Source organism: Lagopus leucura, unplaced genomic scaffold (genome assembly GCF_019238085.1).
Source record: "Lagopus leucura isolate 7727_CA_CO unplaced genomic scaffold, USGS_WTPT01 Super-Scaffold_73, whole genome shotgun sequence".
Classification (NCBI taxonomy): Eukaryota; Metazoa; Chordata; class Aves; order Galliformes; family Phasianidae; genus Lagopus; species Lagopus leucura.
Genome location: NW_024962252.1, coordinates 92292681 through 92309429, shown reverse-complemented (window position 1 = coordinate 92309429; position 16749 = coordinate 92292681). Strand labels below are relative to the sequence as shown.

Below are 16749 nucleotides of genomic sequence, written 5' to 3'. Positions count from 1 at the left end.
GAATGCTGTTGAAAAGGGTCCTAATGTCACTACTCTCTCACCATCCCAAGCTTCAAGGAAAAAGCAATCTTGATATATACTTCCCCCCTCATAGATTCCATTCTGGGTAAAAATTACATCCTTAAAAGAGTTCTGACTAATGCTTACTATAAAGAAAAGGCAGCTAAAAATAAGGCTGGAAAAAAAAAAAAAACAAAAAAAAAAAAACCAACAAGATTTACTTTTCAAACCAGACATTTTTATTAAGCACAGATTTCTGTCACTTAGGACAAATTTCACCCTTTGTTGAATTAGATAGAGATGTGAGCTATGTTTAATGTGCATGACTTATTCCAAACATTAGCTTATTTAATCTGTCCAAAAGTCCTTATTTTTTTCCCTCAGCATTGCCAAGAATAGAGGAGCAAGAAAATACCCATTTATCCTCCTCGTTCATTAGAAACAGCAGGTCAAGAAACATAGCTCAATAAACCTTAAGGAAACATATAATTTGTTGCACTCGTTCTCCAGGTCTTACAAATTCTCTACCAGCATTGCATGCAGAGCACAGTGCTAGACTAAGAGCAGAGTGCCCTGGAACCTAACATGTTTCAGGAGAGAAGGAAAACCACGGCTCATTCCGAGTAAAAGGTTCACAAAACAATGCATTTTCTGGGGTTTCAATGCACTAAGCAGCAGACTGCATGAATACCATGCATCCCATTTAATGAATATTTAATAAAGGCATAAAGCGTTCAAGAGCTAATTTATTTGGTATGGATGCTTACTGCAAAGGCATACTAAAACAGCACAAATAACACTGCATAGATTATAAATCTTAAATGCAGCAACCAGAGACATAACTACATGTACAATGTATTCAATGACTCAAACAAAAAGTTGAAGGATGTAATGAATCAACATGCAGTACCATCCACGCATACATATTATACAACAAAAACTACTTCTGTAAAACCAGTTCACATACACAAGCACAGAAATGTATAGCAGTGTAAATATATGCCAGGTACTTTTTTGTTTTTTTAAACCTTCCCAAAGAAGGACTTGAAGAAGCAAGCACTTTCAATATATTGCAAATTGAGAAGAAAAAAATAAGCCAAAGCACTTTAAGTGTTGTGAGGTTGACCATAGCCAGCTGCCAGACATTCACCCAGCTGTTCTCATGTCTCATAGCTCTTCCAATTTATTATTTCACTTCAGTTGAGGGATCAAACTCTACAAATACTCCAGGTAAGCTCCACCTATAGCAAACAACAGTAATTCTCTTGCTCTTCATACTAGTTACTAATCCCACTAGTTATTAATCTCATTCAATTGACACTGCTGATGTAAACAGAAAGGTAAAGCTAGAAGTACAGAAAGGATTCAACAACATTTTGATACATAAGGACTTTGACTTTTGATATCAATACCAACAAAACGAACAATTTTCATTTTTACTCACGAGTCTCACAGCTACTCAAAACGTGACAAACAAAAAATGACAGCATTTGACTAGCACCTCATTAGTCTCATGAGTCTGGCTACTCAACGAGATATTCATCTCATTTTCCAGCAGATGATGTAAATTAAGAGCTATTACAAACTCTTCCACAAGCAGCTGTTACCTGTGAAAACACACTTAGTAGCACTGGAGAAGAATGAACCTGAAAACAACGCAGATCTACCTTCTCCAGGTTCTTACAATTGCTTTCTGCAACTTGGGCAGTGTGGCCAGAGCACTTGCCGGTGAAGACTGAGGCGAAGTCATCATCGAGCACTTCAGCTTACTCTGTATACCTTATAATGAGGTCTCCTGTTTCCTGAGGCCTCCATCCTCTCTTACCATCTTTTTATCACTGACAAAATTCTTCTTGTTCACCTTTATGTCCCTGTTTAGATTTAATTAAAGGGTTTTAGCCTTTCTAATCTGATCCCTGACTGCTCAGATAACTCCTTTGTAGACCTCCCAGGTAACCTGTTCATGCTTTCACACTTTTGACTTTCACCTAAGCCTATTAGCTTGCTTTTTAAGCCTAAGTCCGTCCAGGAGCAACCTCTTGATCCACAGAGGCCTCTTGGCATTCCTGCCTGCTCTACTTTTTCTCAGGACGCACTGCTCCTGGACTTGGAGATGGTTCTAGACTACTAACCAGCTTCGTCAGGCCCTACTTCCCTCGAGGGCTTTTCTCCCATGTCACCTTGCCAAGCAGTTCCCTGAAATGTTCTAAGTCTGCTCTCCTGAAGTCCAGAGTAGCAAGCTTGCTGCATGCTGTCTTCAACACTCAAAGGATTTAGAATTCTACCGTTTTTGATCACTACAGCCAAGGCTGCACTTGAGCTTCACATTACACTCCAGCCCCTCCTTGTTGGTGAAGATAAGGTCCAGCATACCACGTTTTCTCATGAGTTCCTGCACTACTTGGAAAAGGTAGCTATCATCAATGCATTCCAGGAACCTCTTCTGTTTCTGGCACACTGCTGTGTTGTCCCTCCAACAGTTGCCAGGCTGGTTCAAGTCCCCTATGAAGACCATGTTTTGTGAACGTGATCTGCTCCTATATGCTTATATATAGCAAGCCCCATTCACTTTATCTTCCTGATCATATTCTTATAACAAGTACAGCAATATTCCACTTTGGCTAAACTGTACAAAATACAGAAATGTAGGTGATGAGGTATTTATAAGCTATCTGCAATTTTTCCAGGCTCTGAAGTAATGCATTTCTCATGAGAATTTATAACACTTCTCATGATCACTTGGATGGAATACTCGATCATCTTTGCCTTCAATACAGCATTGAGTATGGCATTGGAAAGCATCAGTGATATCTGGAAAGACAGATGTGGCAATGCTGCATCTAGCTATGACAGAGGAAGATAGAAGGAAAAACAGTCACAGGCTTTTGTTTGTTTGTTTCTGTGCAGGCTCTCAAAGACTCAAAAAATTGAAAAAAAAAAAACAAAACCACCAAACAAAAATGCATCAAAAATACAAGAAAAATAATTTGGGCTATGGAGCTTAATTGTGTCTGCTTTAGGCACATATAGCAGGAGCCACACATAAGGCTATGTTTTTCATGTCTATAAGATGCAGGATAGAACAGCTGCAAAGCAATACTGTTAACCATTCAATGACACTGAGATGCTGGGATGTGTTCAGAGATGAGCAACGAAGCTGGTTAAGGGACCAGAAAACAAGACTTAAAAGGAGATGTTGTGGGAACTGGATTTCTTAAGTTTGAGGAGAGACCTCATTGCTCTTTACAGCTATGTGAATGGAGGTTGCAGTGAGGTGGTGTCAGACTCTTTTCTCAGGAAACAAGGCATAGGACAAGAGGAAATTGACTCACTTTTCACCAGCTGAGGCTTTGATTGGATATCAGAAAGAATTTCTACAGGAAAAAAGAGTGGTTAGGCATTGGAAGGGGCTGCCAAGGCAATGGGTAGAGTCACCATCCCTAGAGATATTTAAGAGATGCATGGACGTGGCACTAAGGGCACTAACTTTACTGGTGGACTTGGCAGTCCTCTGTTAGGCAGGACTTGGTGATCTTTCTTCAGTGTTGTTTCTATCCTTAACGATTCTATGATATGTGTATCAATTCTACACCAATCAAGCAGAGGTAGTCTTCTACTTCCAATAGGAAATACAAGTAGAATTGACAGATCCAAGAAAAATTGTTAAAATGTTTGAATGTTTTATGTAAGAAGCAGATACAAAATATCACATGCCATTTCAGCGCTGTTTTTTACTTTAAAACTGAATTAGGAAAAGATGCTATTAGTAATAAATTGTGTGTATTGATGGGTGTTTATTATTTTTTCAAATTATCACTTAATGACACTTAGAGAAACTATTAAAAATTCATGGCAGTCTTTCTAGCCAGCATGAAGTGTTGCACTTCATTTAATGATTAAAATGTAATTACATACATAGAAAAGCACCAGATAATACAAACACCAATAACTGAGTACAACAAGTTTTCATTCTGAATTCTGAGTACTGTAAATTATTATGTATTACTACAGTTAAAATCCCAAATAACTGGTTATGAATATATATAGATCCCATGCTTTCATGCATCACAGAAAGGCTTAAGAGAAGCAGCATATGTTATAGCATTCACTGATGTAGGAATGACATTTCTTATTTTCTTAGAATTTACCTTATTTCCCACTAAAGTCAACAACAGATTTATATTCACTTCACTGGCAGTTCATTTAAGTTCTTAGGATCTGAACAAAAGCCCAGAAGAAATTAGCAGATTTTTCAACTCTATCACTGCTTTTTTACAATCCCACATAAGCAGTACATTAAACTTTATAGCATATGTAGCCTCCTCCTTGTCAGTATTAAATCATACACTGGTTCAGGCTGAATTGCTAACGATTTGATCTGACGCCCTTGCCTGATTCAAATCAAACGCATACTAGTGGATGCTTTGATTAGAGAAATAAAATAGTCCTCACAGAATAAATCAGATTTCATAATGGCTGCAAGGTTTCTTTAAGTAAAAAGAAACCAAAAATCTTAAGTTTACTGTAAGAATTTCAAGAACCCATGTGATGTGACAAACCAACCTCCAACCATACGAACAAAATCTAGGGAAATGCCATTTATTCTTTTGTATACCTACAAAAATATTTATTTTTCAAGAGAAGGTAAACTGAAACAGTGATATTCTAAGAGCCATATTCCTGCTACAAGACCTCTAAAACATTAAATATGGACTGAATAAATAAATTATTCCAAACCAGTCTACTATGTTCCCAGATGGGTTGTTTTGTGCTCCATTTCACAGTAATTTAAAATTCAAAAATGTATCCATATTGCCATCTTATTTATAGTCTTTCACAAAGTGGTGTAACCAGGGAAAACTATACCAAAGCAGCAAGTAGACAAAATAATTAACAAGGATATCTATCACTATGAAGCAAGGTAGTTTAAACCACTCCTACAGTAAACATCAAAAACTGGAAACCTCACAAAAGCTTGCCATTACGAGGAGGCTCTGCCTATGGATTCAGGACTGAATGCAGAGCTATATCAGGATGCATCTCAGGCACAAGTTCTAATTTTAGTAAATAACCATTTTGCTACAGTTCATTTTCCACTCCCAAATAGTTTCCCCAGTCTCTTCCTTTCCTCTTCCCACATTCTTTTGCTTCTTTCCAACAACTGTTATCTTTGGCCTCCAAACAAACCTGGCAGAAAAGTCCTAGGAAACAACTTAAGGAGAAAATGAGATTCATGACTTCAAATATCCCCTTTTTTCTGCTGGGGGACTACAACTTGGTTCTCTTCCCCGTTAACAGTGGCATATGAAAAGGGTACAGGATACTGCAATAGATTTCTCTATCAGGAGCTTAAATTGTTGTTTAGTATCTTTTCTGTCAGTTGTGTAACATACTGCTATAGTATATAATGTAATTATGAACATGAAATTAGATATGCCTTCATTACATGTAAACTAGCAAAAGGGAAGTTTCACTAGGCTACTAAGAGCAAATGACCATAATTTCAATGTGAGCTTCCTAGTTTGAAAACAACAGCTATTGTTACAAAACAATGAAGAGAGCATCACAAAAAAAGGTAGTCACCATCTCTGGAAAGCATCCTAAAACACATTTTTATTTTAGTGGCCAAATTATTTCCTAGTACAGGAGGGATAAGATTGCTAATTACAGGAGGTACAAACGCTTCAAGGTAAGCCTCTGATCTCTACACACCCTCTCAAATGAGAATAAAATGGTGATATTTGCCATTCATGACAAATGCCTTACAGGGAACTCTAGATAAATGATAAATTACTCAACTTTTCTAAACATCTACTTACCTCCTTAAAGGCTAGACCATGCAACTTCTTCATTTATTTTTAACTCCTTTCATTAAATCACACAGAATATACACTTCAACAACAAATTTACAATCAAGAGAGAGTAGAATGAGAAGGTCTTCATAGTAATTACACTTTCTTAGTATACATTAAATACTAGAAAGCTCTAAGCTGAAAATAAGATCTTTTCCCTATGAATAGTCCCATTAAAAACTATTACAAAGTCATGGATCAGTTTTTGTATTACAAGGGTAACGTCTTATGAAAATACTCAAAAAAACCCCCAACAAGTTGGACATAATAATGACATTCCTGTTAAATTAAGAATGAACTGCAAAATATATACGCTGCAAAATATACACCATCTGTATCCACCGAAAATGTTTTTACTCTACATGGCTGTAGCCTTTAAACTCAACAAAGGGTTTTGTTCAGATATTTGGAAGCCAGTCTACCACTATACTGGAAAATAAGTAAAGGCATCAATTACTATGCCAAGGTAAAAAGTATACTGAAAAACTCAAATAACTTTCCCAGGCCTCAAAACTTCATTCCCGTTAACTTTACACCTAAACTGCAAAATGCAGATTCGGCTTTCAAAGAATCCAAAGACAGACCCTGTGGTTTTTGCCCTTCTTATGTTCCCATATAGTGTTAATGTAGGACAAGAATATGATGCATCTTTACTGATAATCAACGCTCATCATTACCTTGAGCAAATCACAAGCGTCCAAATTAGTTACTGTATCAGAAAGCATTTTCATTTCTAGTTTTACACATGCTTACTTCATTAGTCATAATGTTTTACTTTTAAATACCTACTGAATTAGATTATGTTCAACAAATTATCAAAAATAAACTCCAAATGTCTCTTACGCTCCTTAATTTTTAATCTTTGCAGCACACAATACACTTCACATGCACACTGAAGTGATCAAATCTTTACTAACTAACCACAGCAGCATCTTTGAAATTCAGAAAGTTTTTGATCATTAAAAATGCTCAGCATTCAAAAGCCATTGAAAACAGATTTAGATTAGTCACAACTTTTGAGTCAATTTCTAATTGGTGAATTAACAGACTATTTTGTTTGACCCTCTTCCATTGTCAAAAACCATCAAGTAAAAGTTAATTTGTAAGATTTTAAGAAAGTTTTTTTTCATCCAAAAGACAGTAGGTTTAAAAATTTATAATGAAGTAAAATTAAAATTTTTTGCAGAAAAGAATATTGGCATAGAATTCTGGCATACAATATACTTAACTTACTTACTTAACTCAAAAATTCAAGTTACCTTTATCCAAATGTTGAGTAATGCTCATGAGTAATTTTTTTCTCTTTATAAATGCAGCTGGCAAACAAAATTAAGAACAAACAGCTAAGGGACAAGAACTGAACAGACCATTATTGATTTAGGGAAGAAACATGTTCTAGCATGAAGAACAAACTGCAGCAAGAGGTTTGGATGCCTCACCCCTGGAAGCATTCAGGGCCAGGCTGGATGTGGCTCTGGGCAGCCTGGTCTGGTGGATGGCAGCTCTGCACATGGCACAGGGGTTAAAACTAGATGACATTTTGGCCCTTTTCAACCCAGGCCATTCTATTATTAAAAAAAAAAAAAAAAAACCATAGAAAATGTGTATTTAAGAATGCAGGCAAATTAAATATCACTAGTAACTGCTACTGTGACAGCAGTAGTGCCAATCAAGACCATGACCATAGATGCATTTGAACAGTCTGTATAGCACAGATAACAACCATGCAGTTATTTACACAGAACTGCAACTACCTGCATATGTATTGTAAGAGACATTCAAGGGAAAATTCTGAAGCTTGTACATAATCACAGATTGATTATTTCAAAATCCCCATAAACCACTCAATATCTCCCCAACACGTATAAAATCTTAATTGTTAGGATTATATTGCAATAAAACTGTCATAAGACAGACTGATGTATCTGTCTAGAAACAGATGGACCAACGTTACTATACAATTATTATGTTTTATTCTTCTGTTTCAGCTCTGCCCTCCACACCCTTCTTTCCTCTTATTTTCTACCCTCCTTCAGAGGACCTTCTCAGTGCAAGGTGACTCCTTCTGGGAGGTGTAGGTGGGCTGAGCACCGTGCTGCTCAGTGACCTCAGCAACTGGGAATGCCCAGTCACAACTAAAGATCAAAATAGTCCTTGACAACAACAACAAAAACAATCTCCGCTGCATGTGCAGCATGCAGAAATGATGGGTAAAAGGCCAACTGACAGATCATGCTTTATAGGCACGGTAGTTACTTTTTCTGTCTGGCACATCAGGACTGGTTCTAGTAGCTATTTCATTACTCTTGCATGTTCTTCACAAATATTCATTTTCTCAGAAATATAAACAACACGTTAAAAAAAACTATAAAAGTTTGTCAGAATACAGTTGTTTTTCATTATTCTTCCCTTCCTTAATCTAATTCAAAATTTTTGATTAAGGTTATTTTGAAAGATGGTTAAGAACTCAGGAGACGTAAGAAAATGTCTGTGTCTACAGAATATAAGATCATTGTTTTGAGTAAACAACTACCACAAAGATTCAATAATGCAACATGGCTGTAACTCAAAATCTGGGTTTACTCAATGGCAAATGCAGAAGAATATAAGCAGGTTTTTTTTTGTTAATGGACATAGAGAGTTATCTCTAATTTAATTTACACTGTGAACAATCATCAGCAACTAACCTAAAACTTAGTTGCTAAAAATCTCAGTTTGTTACCAAAACAAAAGCTCTAAATCTAAGTTTCAGAGCTCCGTCACTCTCACAGTAAAATCCATTGTGTGAAAGTATCTACAGAAGTCCATACTACGGAGATTCACACACAAGGAGATCAGCACTGTATTAAAACTCTTCAGCATGTTACCCCCGCTTCTTTTTCAGCACGTTTGCCTAAAAGCTTACCCCCGTAAGGTGATACAAGTGGAGACAACTGAAGGAAACTTGATGAATACATTAGGAAATTTCAAGCAGCAGCTGTAAGATTTTTCCCATACAAAACCGAAGACAAGTTTTTCCATCACTTCTTCTTAGAATATATGCTAGAGCCTAGCAGTATGCTCTTTTTACGTTTGAATTCTAATAAACTAACAGAAAAACAAGGTTTTTTAAACCTAATCTTGATACTTAAATATTTGAAATAAACTTTAAAAATTTATCAAAATAATGTTGACTTCTACGTTATCAGTAATTTTCTTGATCTAATCATATTTTTGAAATTGTATTCAGCAGTCTGTAGTGATTACAGTAACAAATACAGAAAGACAGACCTCCGTTTATCTTTGGAGGACTGCTTCTCATGTACACTGTAAAAGCAGAAAGATTTCTAACTACTATGAAGACTCATTATCAAATTTGGTAAGATATTAAGAAAATTTCTGTAAGCAAAAAAATAATCAGGATTATATATTATGCATCTATAGGGTTTGTTGTTTTTTTGAAGACTGACTAGCTTCTTAGCTTTTTAATGAATTCAATATTACCGACTGATCTTTATTTTTACAGTAGTCAGTAAGTCTTTGAAACTGCTCAATAAAGAGGCCTCCCCACTGAGATGTTACCAAGCCTTTTTATGGAAGCCTGCAGTAACACTGTAAAAAATGAAAGAGGATTACCAGAGTATAAAAATAATTGGACTCCAGAGCTGTATTGACATTTTAGAGGGAAGATTTGCTGTCACGTCTGGGCCAAATTTTCTGCTGATAAGTTCCACTAAAAACAGCACATTCAAACCACCAAAACTTTATGCCGTTATTTATGCAATAAATATGCTCAATAAAATGAGAAGCATTGTGGTAGATAATTTGACTCATTTGTGTAAATATGTGCATCTAAGAATATTTCAGCTCTCATTTCTCAGGTGAGAGAAAAAGTGAAGAAAAAAAAAAAATATGGAGAAAAAGACGCCATTATCAGAAACCAGATTATCAACAAGTACTTTCAGTTCCTGAAGAACTTAGGTCTATCACTGTTGGATATTATTACCACTCAGAAGGTTATTACTAGTTGCAACCTCATGCCCTGAAGATATTAAGAAAAACAATGAAGCATATATGCAAAGAACACTTACACAAAAACACGGTCAAAAATAATTTAACAAAGAAGAAAAATTTAAGGGAGAGATAGTCAGCTGAGAGCATAGTACATAACTTCCAGATTTATTTACTGTTCATTTACTGTTCTCTTTTCAGGAGCCTTATCTGAGCACCAGGATCTAGAATTTCTTTGCATATCAAGGTACTCATTCTGCATTTGCTGCAGCTGCTGGTGCTGCTAAGTGATCACCAGGTAGCAACTCACATAATTAACAAGAAGAAATGCAAGACTGAAGGCTGTTGCACTGACAGCAGAATCACAGAATTAGAAGCCAAAGGCAGGCTCCTTCTTGGACATGGTTGTTGGTCCCACACACAATTCCATGGAAGCAAGGAGTAGGGCTGGACTAACTACTTCCACACAAAATATGCAGAATGCTGCTAGTTCACATGGATCATTAAGTTCATTACTATGAGAGTGGTGAAGTGCTGGAACAGACTGCTCAGAGAGGTTGTGGATGCCCTGTCCCTAGAGATGTTCAAGGCCAGATTGGATGGGGCCCTAAGCAACCTGGTCTAGTATTAAATGGGGAGGTTGGTGGTCCTGCATGCGGCAGGGGTTTGGAGATGCATGATCCTTGAGGTCCCTTCCAACCCTGGCCATTCTGTGACTCTGTGACCATAGGTATAACAAACCACTTTCATTTCCTTCAGAAGAAATAAGTTGATTTTTTGTTCTTCCCTGTAGAATAACTGAAATTTTGCTACAAATAACTCAAACACAAATGCTCTTATTAGCCACCTCCACTCCCCCCTGCCCATGCCTCAAGGGACCCCTGTAATTACTGCTCAGCTGTTTAAACACACAGCCCCAGAAGCTGGGTAGGTCTTACATTTACTGCATTAAGAAAATGCCATAGTGCAGCAATTGGAGTGACAGGATCACTATAGAATTTGTCGCATGAACATTTTCTGATTGTCTAAGTTAGTAATTCAGCATTAGTCTACGAGCTAGTGTTTTCTTTGTAATGCCAAATATAGTTTCTAAAAGCTTTCTATTTTACACCACCTCCAAGAACATGTGTAAAGTCCTTCACACATATGTACAAGATACTTGATTCTGCACAGTACACGTCATTAGACTTCTAAAGTCATTTGATGACTACTCTGTATACCTTCAAATTAAAGTGCTTTTCACACAAGACACCAGTCATCACTGAAATATTAGGGCAGCATTATGGTCACGAAATTATTTAAACCTTTTTGTACTTGCAGCGAAAAAAAAAGAAATTACGGCACTTGTCAATGAAACAAGCATTCTCCTATTGCTTACTACATTTCTCCTCAAGTCTCCAATGCCCTACAGATTGATGAGAGTTTTGGCTGTAATCCTATAGTATTCAGCTTCGGTACTAGTAAGATGGTACATCTGAAGTATATTAGAATCTCACCCTTCTACTATTACAGCAGCAAAATTATGCCCCTGCATTCAAATAGAAGAGTGGCACAGCTTTAAGGTGTTTAAAATAAGAAGCACGTTCACTAGTAAAATTGTGCTCAAACTTCATCAAACAATAAATGTGCAGACTAGATGCCCACTCTTCCCTTTCGTCTTGTATTCATTTCCATAGGATCCCTAAGCTGAAGTTTAGAGGCAAAACACAATTCAACTCCAGGGTAATATGATTACTCAACGATTATTTGCTAATATGTTAGTCTGTGGTTACGGAAATAATGCACATATTCCTATATTTCCAATTTATAAGTGAAAGCAGGGAACATGCACAAGTCTGCCAGTCATAAAATTATGTCAGTTGGATGCATCTATGGGCAGTTCGCACAGCTCCTGCTTTGTCTTGTTACATCCTCACCCACCCCCACCTCCCACACAGAACTAAAAGCAAGTTTTCCATGCAGCTGTTCAAGAACCAGACCTAAGGTCATCCAGAGTGGCCATCAACTCAAGCAATGTCAGTCACACTTACTTTTTTGTTCTTTGTCTGTGCCCCCTCCTCCCCTATCCAGGGAAGGATGAAGGGGGAATGGCAGGAAGAAGAGAGAAAGCAAGACTCCGCTGAAATCCAGGATTTACTCTGGTTTCCAATGCGGTTTCAAGACAGATAGATAATGATCATTTCTGATGGTATGGAAGGCATTTTTCCCCCCACGAGCATGGAGTACAAGAGCATGAATGCTTATTGGCTTGACTCAGGACTCAAAAGGACAGGAAGCCTTCCTCTTAATTCAATTTTTAAATGTGGCCTTATAGTTAGAAAATCACTTTCACTCCCCCCATGATCCTGAAGTTGTTTTGGGTACCGCCCCCCCCCGCCCGCTACAAACACATCCGAATAACTTTCTCCAGGCCAGTGCTCTGGATGTTATTTTCCACAGTAAACAATGGAATACAAGCTCCCCAGATCCAAGATTCCTAAGTGGACATATGCAGGTTATTTCTGTATTTTGGCTCTGACATCCCTCCAGGTCATTTAATGAGAAAACTGTAATTTGAGTAGTGACCCAATTCTGTTGCATCTTTTATTGTTAGAACAAAAACAATTATGAACAGCTCCCAGAAAGCTAAATCTTTTTCACAGTTTCCTTAAAACACTCTGCTCATTTCTGATACGCTTAAATTCAAGTTAGTCTCTGTAGACCTCCCCATGTCTGCAATGTACATAGATGAATGCAGGAAGATTAAACATTTTCTTACTGTGACCTACAACAGTGTGCTGAAATCTTAATTATTATGTTAATTCAAGTACTGGTCCCAACAGATTGATTCTATCCTAGAAGCTAATACAATCTACTCTGAACTGAGATATGGGCATTAGTTGTCTCTCTGCATTTTGTCTACAAATACTTTGGCAAAATAACTAAGGGCTATGCAGTAAGTAAAATATACTTAAAATTAATTTTCTTATTTCAGAGTATTTTCTTCAAGTAGACAAGTGGATCTCAGGTGGATCCTTAGAAAAATACTAAAAACATAGTTGTCTGTAGGCACAAGAGATTGTGTCTTAGTCAAATATCACCATCCTAAATTTCAGCTTTTTGAAGCAAGACTGCAATTGGTATACTTGTCAGGACTCCATATCTTAAGTAGATATATACCACATAGTAAGACATTTGAGAAAAAAATGATTTTTTTCCACTGCAAGACATGACTGGATGTTGTCTAAACTATAGTAAGAATTAGAACAGCCAACTCCAAAAGCAGCAGTACACGTGGAGTAAGTATTAAAGAGAAGAAATTTCCCAAGTCTTGACAGCATAAAGGACCAGCACTGGAAGAAATGTTTGTAACATTTGTAAGAAATTTGATGTTTTGTCTTTTTCCTGATCCACAGTACAGTTATTTCTCATCAGCTGCCCAGCATAAGAAATTATTAGTCCCACCTGAGTATTGTTTGTTGGGGTGGGAGAGGGAAGCCAGCCTACTGAAATTTAACATTTCTAGATTCAGTCAATAACTTCCTTCAGCAACACAATTTATCAAAATGAAACTTGAATTTTACGGAGTTTAGAAGAGAAACAAAGGCAGGAACCTCAATGAGACACACGTGTCACACACGCTGGTAAAAACCATGCAACAAAACCTTTTTTTTAAAGAATGGGAGTCAGCCTGTAGTCTTACTTTTCTTCATACCGCGTCAGAGGATTTCCTATTAAAATATCACAAAAGCACCTGTGTTGTAATTAGGAGCAATGACTTCCACCAAGGGAAAATTTAAAAATCTTTAGTATAATATAGGCAAGTGGGATTTAAACAAAGCTTTCAGGTTTTATACTGTCAAATAAACCACAAGTACAGTCCTATTTTATTGTTAAGCAACATGGCCACAACGCATACTTCCTGCATTACTTCTAAGAATGCCCCAGCAGTAAGACCACCATTCAGAGAATTCTTACTTTTTTTTTTTTCCTCTACTCAAGTCTCATTCAGATGAATCTCTCCAGAACAGAGGTAAATGCCACTTGTGAAAACAGGCTCATTAATTCAAACCTAGGGGCAACTTGAAAATTCAAGGTCTGATCACACTACAATGAAAATCTTTCCAGTTGATGAAAACTTGGCAGTTTAATTTATGATATAAACCAATATCATTCTTAGGAATAAGTCCATAATCAGGGAAACATTTCCTAAGAAAGCAGTTTAATTTGCTTCCTTCCTTCTCGCCTCAGCATTCTTCTTTTAAAAAGTAGTTAAATAAAAATAAAATAAAAATCTAAAGCATTTTAAAATACACTTTTTAAAATAAAACATCTGATACAACTTGCTCCTCCAAAAAGTCTTTTTGTTTTGTTTTATTGTTTTTTTGTTTGTTTGTTTTGTTTTTTAATACTGTTGTCTTGCACAACAAAGTCCCTTTGAAAGTAATGTCTCCTATTTATTTCCATGGAAAATACAAAGTATAAGAAGAGCACACTAATGTCATTCTCAGCTACAAACCAGTATTTTTCAACAGTCATGACCATTAACTATGCATTTTTGCCTGCAATGAACAAGAGCCTACACGTCACACTCAGAAAACCAGCACCAGCAGAGGTGACTGCTATCACTCTTATCACTGCTGAAACACACCACCCACCACCTCACTGTGCTCACATCCACTGTTTGGCATCCATAAACATTCAGCAAGCATTAATGAACTTCAATGGAAGATATTATTTTCTACATAGAAGTCAATTTCACCTCTTTGCTGCATACACATGAGATGCCATACTGTCAGACTGCCCCTCTGCTGCCACCTGTCACGCTGCAACAAAATGTAATAGAAGGTTCAGCCTCTACTGCCATACCATCAACATTCCTCTCTGACATTGTGGGCCAGCACAGTAAAATAAGAGGCATTATTTTCAGAGCAGCTCTCATAACAGACATTTATTTCTTGATACAGCATCAGATGTGAAGCTTGTGCCAGAGCGAGTTCAAAGTTGCTATGGTAACTGAATGAGAAGTCACTAAGGATTTGATACCATAGACCTTTACAGTGCATACAAGCTACAGTCAGTAAGAGGTCGTGAAAAACATTTTGATATTTAAAATATACAGAGCTAGCAAATTCAGTGTTGATTTTTATATAAAGTCATAAAATTATACTACTTGATATGAAGTGCACCACAGAAAGGCATATTAGGTAAATGCCTGTTTCAAGAAGTTATATAAATATGGAATAATACATTTTCCAGTATTCTGATATGAACTTTGTTACACTCAATTTTCTCAGTCTAAATATTTCACTGTCCTCAGAAAGATAATTTAAAAAAAAAAATCGGTTGATAATATAATGAGGAGATCCCTGTTTATTTTGAACCACAACCAGGCAGCAGTTCTCCATACATGTGGTCTCACCAGGGCAGAGTAACGGAAAGTTTCACCTCCCTTGACTGGCTGCACGTGCTCTTTTCAATGCACCTCCAGCGTACCATTGGCCTTCCTTGCCAAGAGAGCTCACTGCTGGCTCATTGCAAGCCCAGTTGTCCACCAGAACAACCAGGTCCTCCTCTGCAGAACTGCTCTCCTAACCTGTATTCATGCATGAGACTACTCTTACTACACTTGTCTTTGTTGAATCTCAACAGGTTCCTCCCTGTGCAACTCTCCAGTCGGTCCAGGTCTCGCTGAATGGCAGCACAGACTTTCAGTGCATCAGTCACTCCTTCTAGGCACTCCTCCATCAGCAAACTTGCAGAGGGTGCATTGTATCCTTTCACCCAGGTCGCTGATTAAGATTCTGAACAAGACCAGACCCAGTACCACCCCCTGGGGAAGACTGCTAGCCACAAACCTCCACCTAGGCTATGCACCACTGATTACTACTCTCTGAGCTCTACCAGGCAGCCAATTCTCAATCCGCTTCAGTGTCCACTTGTCTATTGCACACCTCCTAGATTTACTTAGGAGAACATTATAGGAGACAGTTTCAGAATTCTTGCTGAAGTCCAGGTGCACAATATCCACTGCTCTCCTCTCATCTACTCAGCCAGATGCAACACCATAGAAGGCTACCATATTGGTAATGCACAATGTATTAATGCACATCAGTACGCTTCTATGTTACATATAATCTATTTCAAGTAATTCAGTAGGTTAGTGATATACTCAAATACTTCTCAGACACAGACAGTGGCTGTTCCCAAGGCAAAAAATACCATAGTACACAAGAGGTTGTCAAATAAAGCATAAATGATACTGAACCAAGTTCTTAAGCATTACTCATAGCTGATATTGCATCATTTTACTGCATTCTGGCCAGTCGTTGTACAATTCAGCCTGTAGAAATGAAGACAGAAAATACAAAATGTTCTGAGGCCTTTAATCAACAAAGAAGGAACAAAAAGCCTTCTTCAGCCTTCCACCATACATACCACCACGCACACTTCTGTTCCCCTGTCTTTCTGCTAGCTGGATACACTCTGTGTGATGCCAGACTCACAACCAATCACTCATCTGATTTGCTTGCCTTCTTTCCAAGCCCCAGTCTCATTCTGGGAGGATGGAAAAGAACATTACTTGGCTCTCAATCCCTTCAATATCTTTCTGAGAGACAGGAAGACTGCTTTGATATTTCAGAGCATCCTTGTTGCAGGCTTATCGAAAATACTGTCTTAAACCTTTTGTCAGAGCTGTGTAAAATTTAAAGCACATTCATTTTAGATTACAGTTTATGAAATACTTGGTAGTTTTGCATTAGTTTCTGGAACTTAAAATTTCCTTAGCTGTGATACTCAGCACTGTATAGCAACAACACCATGCAAGTACAACCTCACCTAAGTAAAATGCCTAAACTGCAAAGTTCAGAGGTGTTTTAACACCCCGTATTACCTCTGCTGTATTTTAAGTATGTACACTTTGATC

At 37.4% G+C, this 16749-nt stretch overlaps 1 protein-coding gene across 7 annotated transcripts in view; it reads right to left on the bottom strand.

The window, feature by feature from the left end:
• NRXN1 (neurexin 1) overlaps nt 1-16749 on the bottom strand; it is a 629457-nt gene that overhangs the window by 431086 nt on the left and 181622 nt on the right. The window lies entirely within an intron of this gene.